At 34.8% G+C, this 8,592-nt stretch overlaps 1 long non-coding RNA gene across 1 annotated transcript; it reads left to right on the top strand.

The window, feature by feature from the left end:
• The first annotated feature begins 5,535 nt into the window (after positions 1-5,535).
• LOC107552987 (uncharacterized) lies at positions 5,536-8,208 on the top strand. Its single transcript, XR_001604918.1, has 3 exons — positions 5,536-5,615; positions 5,854-5,997; positions 8,142-8,208. It is a non-coding gene; the product is annotated as an uncharacterized lncRNA (long non-coding RNA).
• The last annotated feature ends 384 nt before the right edge of the window (positions 8,209-8,592 follow it).

Here is an 8,592-nt window from a genome sequence, read left to right as displayed (position 1 = left end):
GAAAAAGAGAAAGAGAGAGTATATATATATATATATATATATATATATATATATATATATATACGTTTAGAATACATTTTTTTTTAAATATTTTTTTGTTGTTGTTTGGAAAAATTCTCTTGTGCTTACCATTTATTTCATGAAAAATACAGTAAAGACAGCAAAATTGTGAAATATATTGTGAATTATAATATTATTATATACAAGTTCAAATAACTGTTTTCTATGTGAATATATTGTAAAATGCAATTTATTCCTGTGATCAAAGCTGAATTTTCAGCATCCTTACTCCAGACTTCAGTGTCACATGATCTTTCAGAAATCATTCTAATACACTGATTTGCTGATCAAGAAGCGTTTCTGATTATTATCAATGCAGAAAACAGTTGTGCTGCTTCACACTGTTGTGGAAACAGTGCTACATAACTAAAACTACAACTGAAATTATTAAAATCAATGAATCCTGAAAAAATTATTTCAGTTTTTTCATCAGAAATTGAATTTTTTATATTAAAACTTTATATTAAATCTATATAATAATAAAAATATATATATTTTAAAATGTTTTTCAAAAATCTTACAGACTCCAATTGAATGGTATATCTCTGTTACCTACAGGAGAGGTTCAGGCCTCCACCATTGTGCAGTATCTTCAGTCCATGACCCTCCAAAGCTCCGGCCAGGACAAGCTGACCAATTTACAACACATGTTGGATCCAGAGAACCAGGACCCACCTGTTAGTAGGGATATGTTTCATGCCACCATGAGAGAGTGGATCACACAGTGCTGCCAAGATGGGTGAGAGATGCTGTCAAAAACACAATGTCAAGGTTGTGGCTTTATATGATGTAATGTGACTCCTTTTAAGAAGAGATATTATAAAGTTTACTAAACATTGATTTATGTACAGGGCATCTGAGAATAAAAAAACGGAAACAGGATCAACCTTAAGAAAATTATCTGTAACTGGTAAGTGAATAATAGTGAAAGTTTACACACTCTTCAAAAGTTTTTTGGAAGAAAATATTTTGAAATATTACAATTTAAAATGACTGTTTTCTATATGAATATATTTTAAATATTAAATTCCTGTGATGCAAAGCTGAATTTTCAGCATCATTACTCCAGTCTTCAGTGCCACATGATCCTTCAGAAATCATTCTAATATGATTTTATCAGGATTCTTTGATGAATACAAAGTTCAAAAGAACAGAATTTATTTGAAATGGAAATCTTTTGTAAAGATTATAAATGTCTCTACTGACACATTTGATCAATTTAATGCATCATTGCTGAATAAAAGTTTTTGCTTTTTTTGTAACTGAGACACTTTAAACTTTACTCTTAAACCAGTCTCACATTATTCCCATAGGGACTGAATATCATCTTCCTTTAAATGAGGCCACATTTACAGATGGAGCTGAATGTCATTGGTTAGTTAAGTAATTTTAATGTTCTTTTTACTACTGCTTGACAAGTGTTTTCTTGATTGCCTAATGGTTAGAGAGTCGGACTCGTAACCCAAGGTTGCGGGTTCGAGTCTCGTACCGGCAGGGATTGTAGGTGGGGGGAGTGAATGTACAGCGCTCTCTCCCACCTTCAATACCACGACTGAGGTGCCCTTGAGCAAGGCACCGAACCCCTAACTGCTCCCTGGACGCCGCAGCAAAAAAAATGGCTGCCCACTGCTTTGGGTGTGTGTTGACGGTGTGTGTGTGCACTTTGGATGGGTAAATGCAGAGCACTAATTCCGAGTATGGGTCACCATACTTGGCCACATGTCACATCACTTGTCACTTGATTTCATTGGGTCTTTAAGAGCATCTGTGATATCAGCAATTGTCTCTGATGATTCTGTGTGGTTTCAGTGAATCTGAAGATTTGTCAGGTTTAGTGGCTGAGCTCAAACACACTCAACACAGGTTGAGTGAGCAGAACAGCAGCCTGCTGAGGACCGTTTCTCAGTGTGAGGACACCATCCTGCAGCTCAGTCTGGAGGTATCAGAGCTGCACACCAAACTGGCCAGGTAGCCACTATATGCACCTCTTTTCCCACACACACAAAAACTATCTGTGTGTGTTTATACTGTATATGCATAGAAATACGACTTGACAGATATCACTGGAATGTTCGCTACACTTAATACTAAATTAAATATATTAATTCATTTAATTAAAGGAATAGTTTGTGTAGATGAGTTTGTTTCTTCATCTGAACACATTTGCAGAAATTTAGCATTACATCACTGGAGTGGTGTGGATTACTTGTGGATTATTGTGATGTTTTCATCAACTCTCATTCTGACGGCACCCATTCAATTGTGATGTTTTTATCAACTCTCATTCTGACGGCACCCATTCACCGTCAGAATGAGAGTTGATAAAAACATCATAATAATCCACAAGTAATCCACACCACTCCAGTCCATCAATTAATGTCTTGTAAAGTGAAAAGCTGCGTTTGTAAAAAGAAAAGTAAAAAAAATAAATAATAAAAAAATGAAGAATAAAAAAATTCATTAAGATCATTGAATTTCAAACCATTGTTTTTGGCTAAAATGTGAGTCCTCTATCCATAATATTGTTTTCTCCAGTGAAAAAGTCATCTGGTCAGTCCAAACCAGTTCTAAACAAATATGTTTGTAGATTTTGATGTGAGAGTTCAACAGGGGATGGACTTTTTCACTTGAGGAAGCGTTATCATGGATTATGGATTCATATTTTGACCTCAATGATAGATTTGTGTCTTACAAAGATGCAGCTTTTACATTTACAAGATGTTACTTGATGAACTGGAGTGGTGTGGATTACTTGTAGATTATTGGGATGTTTTTATCAGCTGTTTGGTCTCTCATTCTGACGGCACCCATTCACTGCAGAGGATCCACTGGTAAGCAAATGATGTAATGCTCAATTTCTCCAAATCCGTGTTGATAAAAAAAAAACTAACTCATCAACATCTGGAATGGCCTTAGGTTGAATACATTTTCAGACATTTTCATTTTGGGGTGAATTTTGGGTAGATTAAGGATTGGAAAAAAATAGAGCTTGGCATAACTAGAAAAAATGTGTATACATTATAAAATGCCATAAATAAATAAATGTAATATACAATGTCAGCAATACAACTGATATATATATATATATATAAAATCTGTATTTTTTTCTTGCAAATGTCACCAGTACCCAGCTGTTTGTGGTAAGAGCCCGATCCCTTTCAGAGGACCTTGATGAAACCAGATGTGCACTGAGGGAGAGCCAGGACAGAGCTGCAAGAGCACAGGCCAGCAACTGTGCCTTAGTATGAATCATTCACGCTCTTGAAGTTATTAATACTGATAAAACTGGTTTCATAAATTACTATTAATACCCAGTAACTTGACATTTGTCTTTTAGATAAAGGAAAGTGAACGCTTGAAAGCCCTAATCAAAATAACTGAAGAAAAGGTACTGACTTTGATAGAATCTTACATTGTGAACAAGTTTTTCCAAATATTGTGCTAAATCACAATATCTTCCACAGAATGAAAAATTAACCCTTGAGAGGCACCTTGCTGAAGATCGAATAAACAAACTGAGAAGAGAAACCTCTGAATTAAGGGTGAGAAAATGTGCATTTTACTGCGCCACCGAGTGAGCTAGAGTATTAATACAGTCTGATGATGTTCACAGGGAGAACTAGAAGAATCTCATATGGTACTGGCTGTGAAAGACAGGGACCTTACAAAGGTGATATTAAACTCTGTGATGATTGATTTTACTGTATTGAGTACATTTTTGTCTTTCTTTATGGCACGTGTTGTTTATTCCACCTAGAAAAACATCCTGCTGGAAAAGCTTAAGGACACTCACTTTGAAAGTCACAAAATTATTGAGGTATTCCATTGTTTTGAGTATATGCTTGTGAAAGAATAGTTTGGCTGTTCAGTAATGGTGTTCTGTTGTCTGCTAATGCATCTGAAGGGCCTGCAGTCAGAATTGATGAGGCTACAAGAGCACTCACAGCAAGCACTCTTCAGGTAAACACCACCGAGGCACCTCTCCGTCAGTCTGTTGTTTCATTAGCAGGAAAAAACAATTGGTACTTGTGAAAAGCAGCAAAAAAGTATCATTTGTGATGCTCAAAATGATTGCCTATGCAATTAAAATTACTCAGAAACACCAACTGTTTGATTGTATTGCTACTACAGTAAATTGAGCTTCCATGTTTTTAGAGCTTGCACTGTTTAGACAAAACCCCATGGGAAAAGTATTTTTTTCTGGGATAATCATCAAGATTATAGAACTTGGGATATTTATCTAATTGTGAGATAAAAATGTAACTAAAGCCTAGTTTTGTTTCATAGCTTAGTTGCTTGCACTTTTTTTGCTAATTCATTTCTTAATCTTTTTTTTTTTTTTTTGGCAGGTTAAATAAATACCACGTCAGCTCTCATGGTCCACAGAGGACAGGTGTGACAAACCATCAGTCTCTGCACCGTGAGTTTCAGGAAGCTCAACCGGTAACAGTCTATTTCACATACTGCTGGACTATACGCTTACAGAACTCCCTGATGCATTCATTATTTAAAAGTTAATGACCAAACGTATCTTTATAAAAGTTCACAATGCTGCTGGAGATGAAATATAATGCTTATAACATTAATGAATAGACAGCCTAATCTTCAACATGTTTGCCATTAAATAAGCTGCATCTGACATGGCATTTATGTTTTAAAAAATAAAAATAAAAGACAGGAACTCATTACAGGGTGAAGGTGCAAAATCATGACAAAATCAAGCCTAAATGTTACATTTGAGGGACATTTTTGTGCATTTTGGTGGCATTTTTGCCCCAAGTCCCCGTTAATTTCAGACACTGATGTGCACTCCAGCAGCTATCATTGCCCACAATGTGGGAAAGTGTGGGAAAGAAGCTATTCGCCTTATTGGAAGTGTACTATCAGAGTGATTTTTAGACTGATATTTCAAGGTGAAAAGCTTACATACAGTTGCTTTAAGTTGACACTAAAACAATTCCAGTCCTCGGTTTATTGTGCATTTTTACCACTTTATTAAACCTTTCAAATAACAAACAGACATTGTCATCTTTCCATTGTTGAACACATCAACAATAAATCCAAGCAGCATATCATGAACACAATAATACAGTGCATAATAAAATAATAAAACAATTATACATAATACAAAAATAATAATAAAAATAAATAAAAGTGAAAATAATATCAAAACATGTGAAGCAAATTAAATTACATTTCCGGGGGTTAATCCACGCGGCCAGTAATTTAGAGAGTTATAAGACACTCTTCTTTTTTCATTAAAAAAATGTTTAATCATTTTTAAATGCCTCAAAAAATGGAGAAACTTTAACAAATCTTCATTTGTGTAAATAAAACTTGTCTACAATTAATATATTATTACACAAAAATTAAATCGCTTTGTTTTTGTGTTTACGCCAGTAGGTGGCGTCAAGTGATGTCTTTTTGAGCGAATCTTTGAATCATTCGATTCAAAACTACCTGTTCCCCGAATCAGCAGTATTGTATTGATTCTGTTTTGGTTTTCGTTGGCGGCCCAAAAATAGGCAAATGAGCTGGCAATATGTCTTTAAAATGTAAGTTACTTGACTAATTGTGTGTTTGAAAACACTCATTCGCATAATCGTGCTGTTAATCTCATTACATAGTCAGCATCTAAACTGAACGGTGAAACATAATCACGCGTGGTGGTTTTTAGATGTAGAATCGCACTGTGAATCAAAGGTCATGCATCAGAGAGTTAGACAATTTACACGTAGAAGCCACAAATGTAATGGCTGTACATTATATGCTCTCTTCTTCTTTTTCTTTCAGTCCCAGAATGCGCCTATGGAGTTGATTAGTGGTTCACTGAGGCAGATCTTACCCAGAGTCCCTCAGAGAGGAGACTTTCAAAACCTCCAGAAGATCAAGCCTGTAGAGATATCCCATATACTCCATGCACAGCTCTCAGAGACTGTGAGAAACATTCACACAACATCCACATTATTTACTGGTGGCTTTGTCTGAAGTTACTAAAATAATTACAGCTTTTATTATTATCATCATCATCCTCCTCCTCTTCGTCATTATCATTATTCAACCCATCATTATCATCATTATCCAGAACTTTGTGGGGCTTTTCCTTATTTTGGGTTATGCAAAATAACTGCTGCAGTGTTTCTGAAAATTGCAACATTTGTTTTGTGTGTGTGTGTGTGTGTGTGTGTGTGTGTGTGTTGTTTTACAGTGAAAACCCATCAATAATCATGATGTGCTTATGTAATTAGTCTTAGTGATAGTACAGTATCAGTACAATATGTAATCAGTGTCACTGGTTATATTTCACATTCTAAATGTGTCTTTGCAATTTATTAATTTACATTTTTACAATTATATCATTGTCTGTTTATATTTAAAAATTTTCTTTAAAGGGATAGTTCACCCAAAAATGAAAATTTGATGTTTATCTGTTTACCCCAGGGCATCCGAGATGTAGGTGACTTTGTTTCTTCAGTAGAACACAAACGAAGATTTTTAACTCAAACCGTTGCAGTCTGTCAGTCATATAATGGAAGTGAATGGGAATCACGGCTTTGAGAGTCAAAAAAACATACACAAACAAAACCAAATTAAACCCTGCGGCTCGTGACGATACATTGATGTGTAAAGACACAAAACGATCTGTCTGTGCAAGAAACTGAACAGTATTTATATCGTTTTTTACCTCTGATGCTCTGCAAAGTCTGAACTGTCCTGAACTGTCCTGAGCTCATCCTCGACGCTCAGGACAGTTCAGACATTGCAGTGCATCAGAGGTAAAATAACGATAGAAATACTGTTCAGTTTCTTGCACAGACGTATCGTCAATGTATCGTGACAAGCCGCAGAGTTTAATTTGGTTTTGTTTGTGTATGTTTTTTTTTTACTCTCAAAGCTGTGATTCCCATCCACTGACATTATATGACTGACAGACTGCAACGGTTTGACTTAAAAGTCTCAGTTTGTGTTCTACTGAAGAAACAAAGTCACCTACATCTTGGATGCCCTGGGGGTAAGCAGATAAACATCACATTTTCATTTTTGGGTGAACTATCCCTTTAATAGTATTATCATTGATCGCATTCACTCAAATACCTAAAAAGTGCATAATAAATGAATGCAAAATCCTTGAGGCAATCCTGGAGTTATTATTATTGTTGTTGTCCTGTTGTTATTATGAAAATGTTTTTTTCTCACTTTTCATCAACAATTTTATTTCTAATATTGAAAACCTGACCTGCTGAATCAGACCTTAAATTCACTCAAATACCTAAAAAGTGCATAATAAATGAATGCAAAATCATTGAGGCAATCCTGGAGTTATTATTATTGTTGTTGTCCTGTTGTTATTATGAAAATGTTTTTTTCTCACTTTTCATCAACAATTTTATTTCTAATATTGAAAACCTGACCTGCTGAATCAGACCTTAAAGTTATTAAAGACCTTAAGGTTATTAAAGACCTTAAGGTTATTAAAGTTAACTCAAACTAAGACCATAACATTGTTTTTGTAAATTTAAATGTTAAATGAAATAGAATAAAATATAAAAAAATGTTAACTTATTTTAAGCCAGTTTCCAATGAAACGTTGGCATCATTTAGTTTAATCTGATGTACTAAAACAACTGCAAAAAAAAAAAATATATATATATATATATACACACATATATACAAATAATAATAAAATTAGTGTTAATAGAAATAAAGTAATAATAAAAATGACAAAAACACAACTAAAACAAAATTACTAAAACTAAAAATGGAACAGAAAATATCAAAATAAACTAATTAAAAATGTTAATTAAAAAAACGATGATAATAATCTGAATGATACTGATTTAAGACTGTAGTCAACGCAAAAATAATAATTAGATTTTGAACATTTAATTTTATCCTCATGTCATTTCAAACTTGTAGTACTTTCTTTTTTGTATTTTGTTTTTCTTAATATGCTATTAATGTTGTGTATTGTCTGTCTGGTATGTGGGGTAAATTAAAAATCTATCATGCTGCAGAACAGATTGCCCCTAAGGGGGACAATAAAGTTTTTACAATTACAATTAAAATTATCTGCTCTTCAGGACAAAGTTGGCAACAGTGCAAGTGAGAAGTTACAGAGACTCTATCTGCAGAACCAACAACAACATGGAAGTTCTAGGCGTCAGCTGGTCACACTGTAAGAAATCATTTCCATTATCCTGTGCCATCTTTTAACATTGCTTTGCATTGCATGATGCATGATGTCCATCTGCTTTCCAGTCTAAAAGAGCTGGAGCTTCTTGAAACTCCGCTGACAGAGCAGGGACAGAACAAGGCCAAGCATCAGACGCAGGAAGCCCACATAGCGGCTGCCATCACCTGGTGGAGAGGCCAGACTAAGGAGGGCAATAAATACCAGGCTGCCCAAGTTCCACAAGCAACTGTGATGGATATTCAGAAGCGGATCCAAAGCCTGGAAGTCAATCACATACCAGCCCAGCTGGAAGAGACTAAGCGGTGCATGAGGGTGCTTCTCAAAGACCAGGGAACGAG

The sequence above is a fragment of the Sinocyclocheilus grahami genome, unplaced genomic scaffold (assembly GCF_001515645.1).
Source record: "Sinocyclocheilus grahami isolate Dianchi unplaced genomic scaffold, SAMN03320097.WGS_v1.1 scaffold462.1, whole genome shotgun sequence".
Taxonomy (NCBI): Eukaryota; Metazoa; Chordata; class Actinopteri; order Cypriniformes; family Cyprinidae; genus Sinocyclocheilus; species Sinocyclocheilus grahami.
Note: the sequence above shows the minus strand (reverse complement) of the source record. Positions and strands in the feature narration are given on the sequence as shown.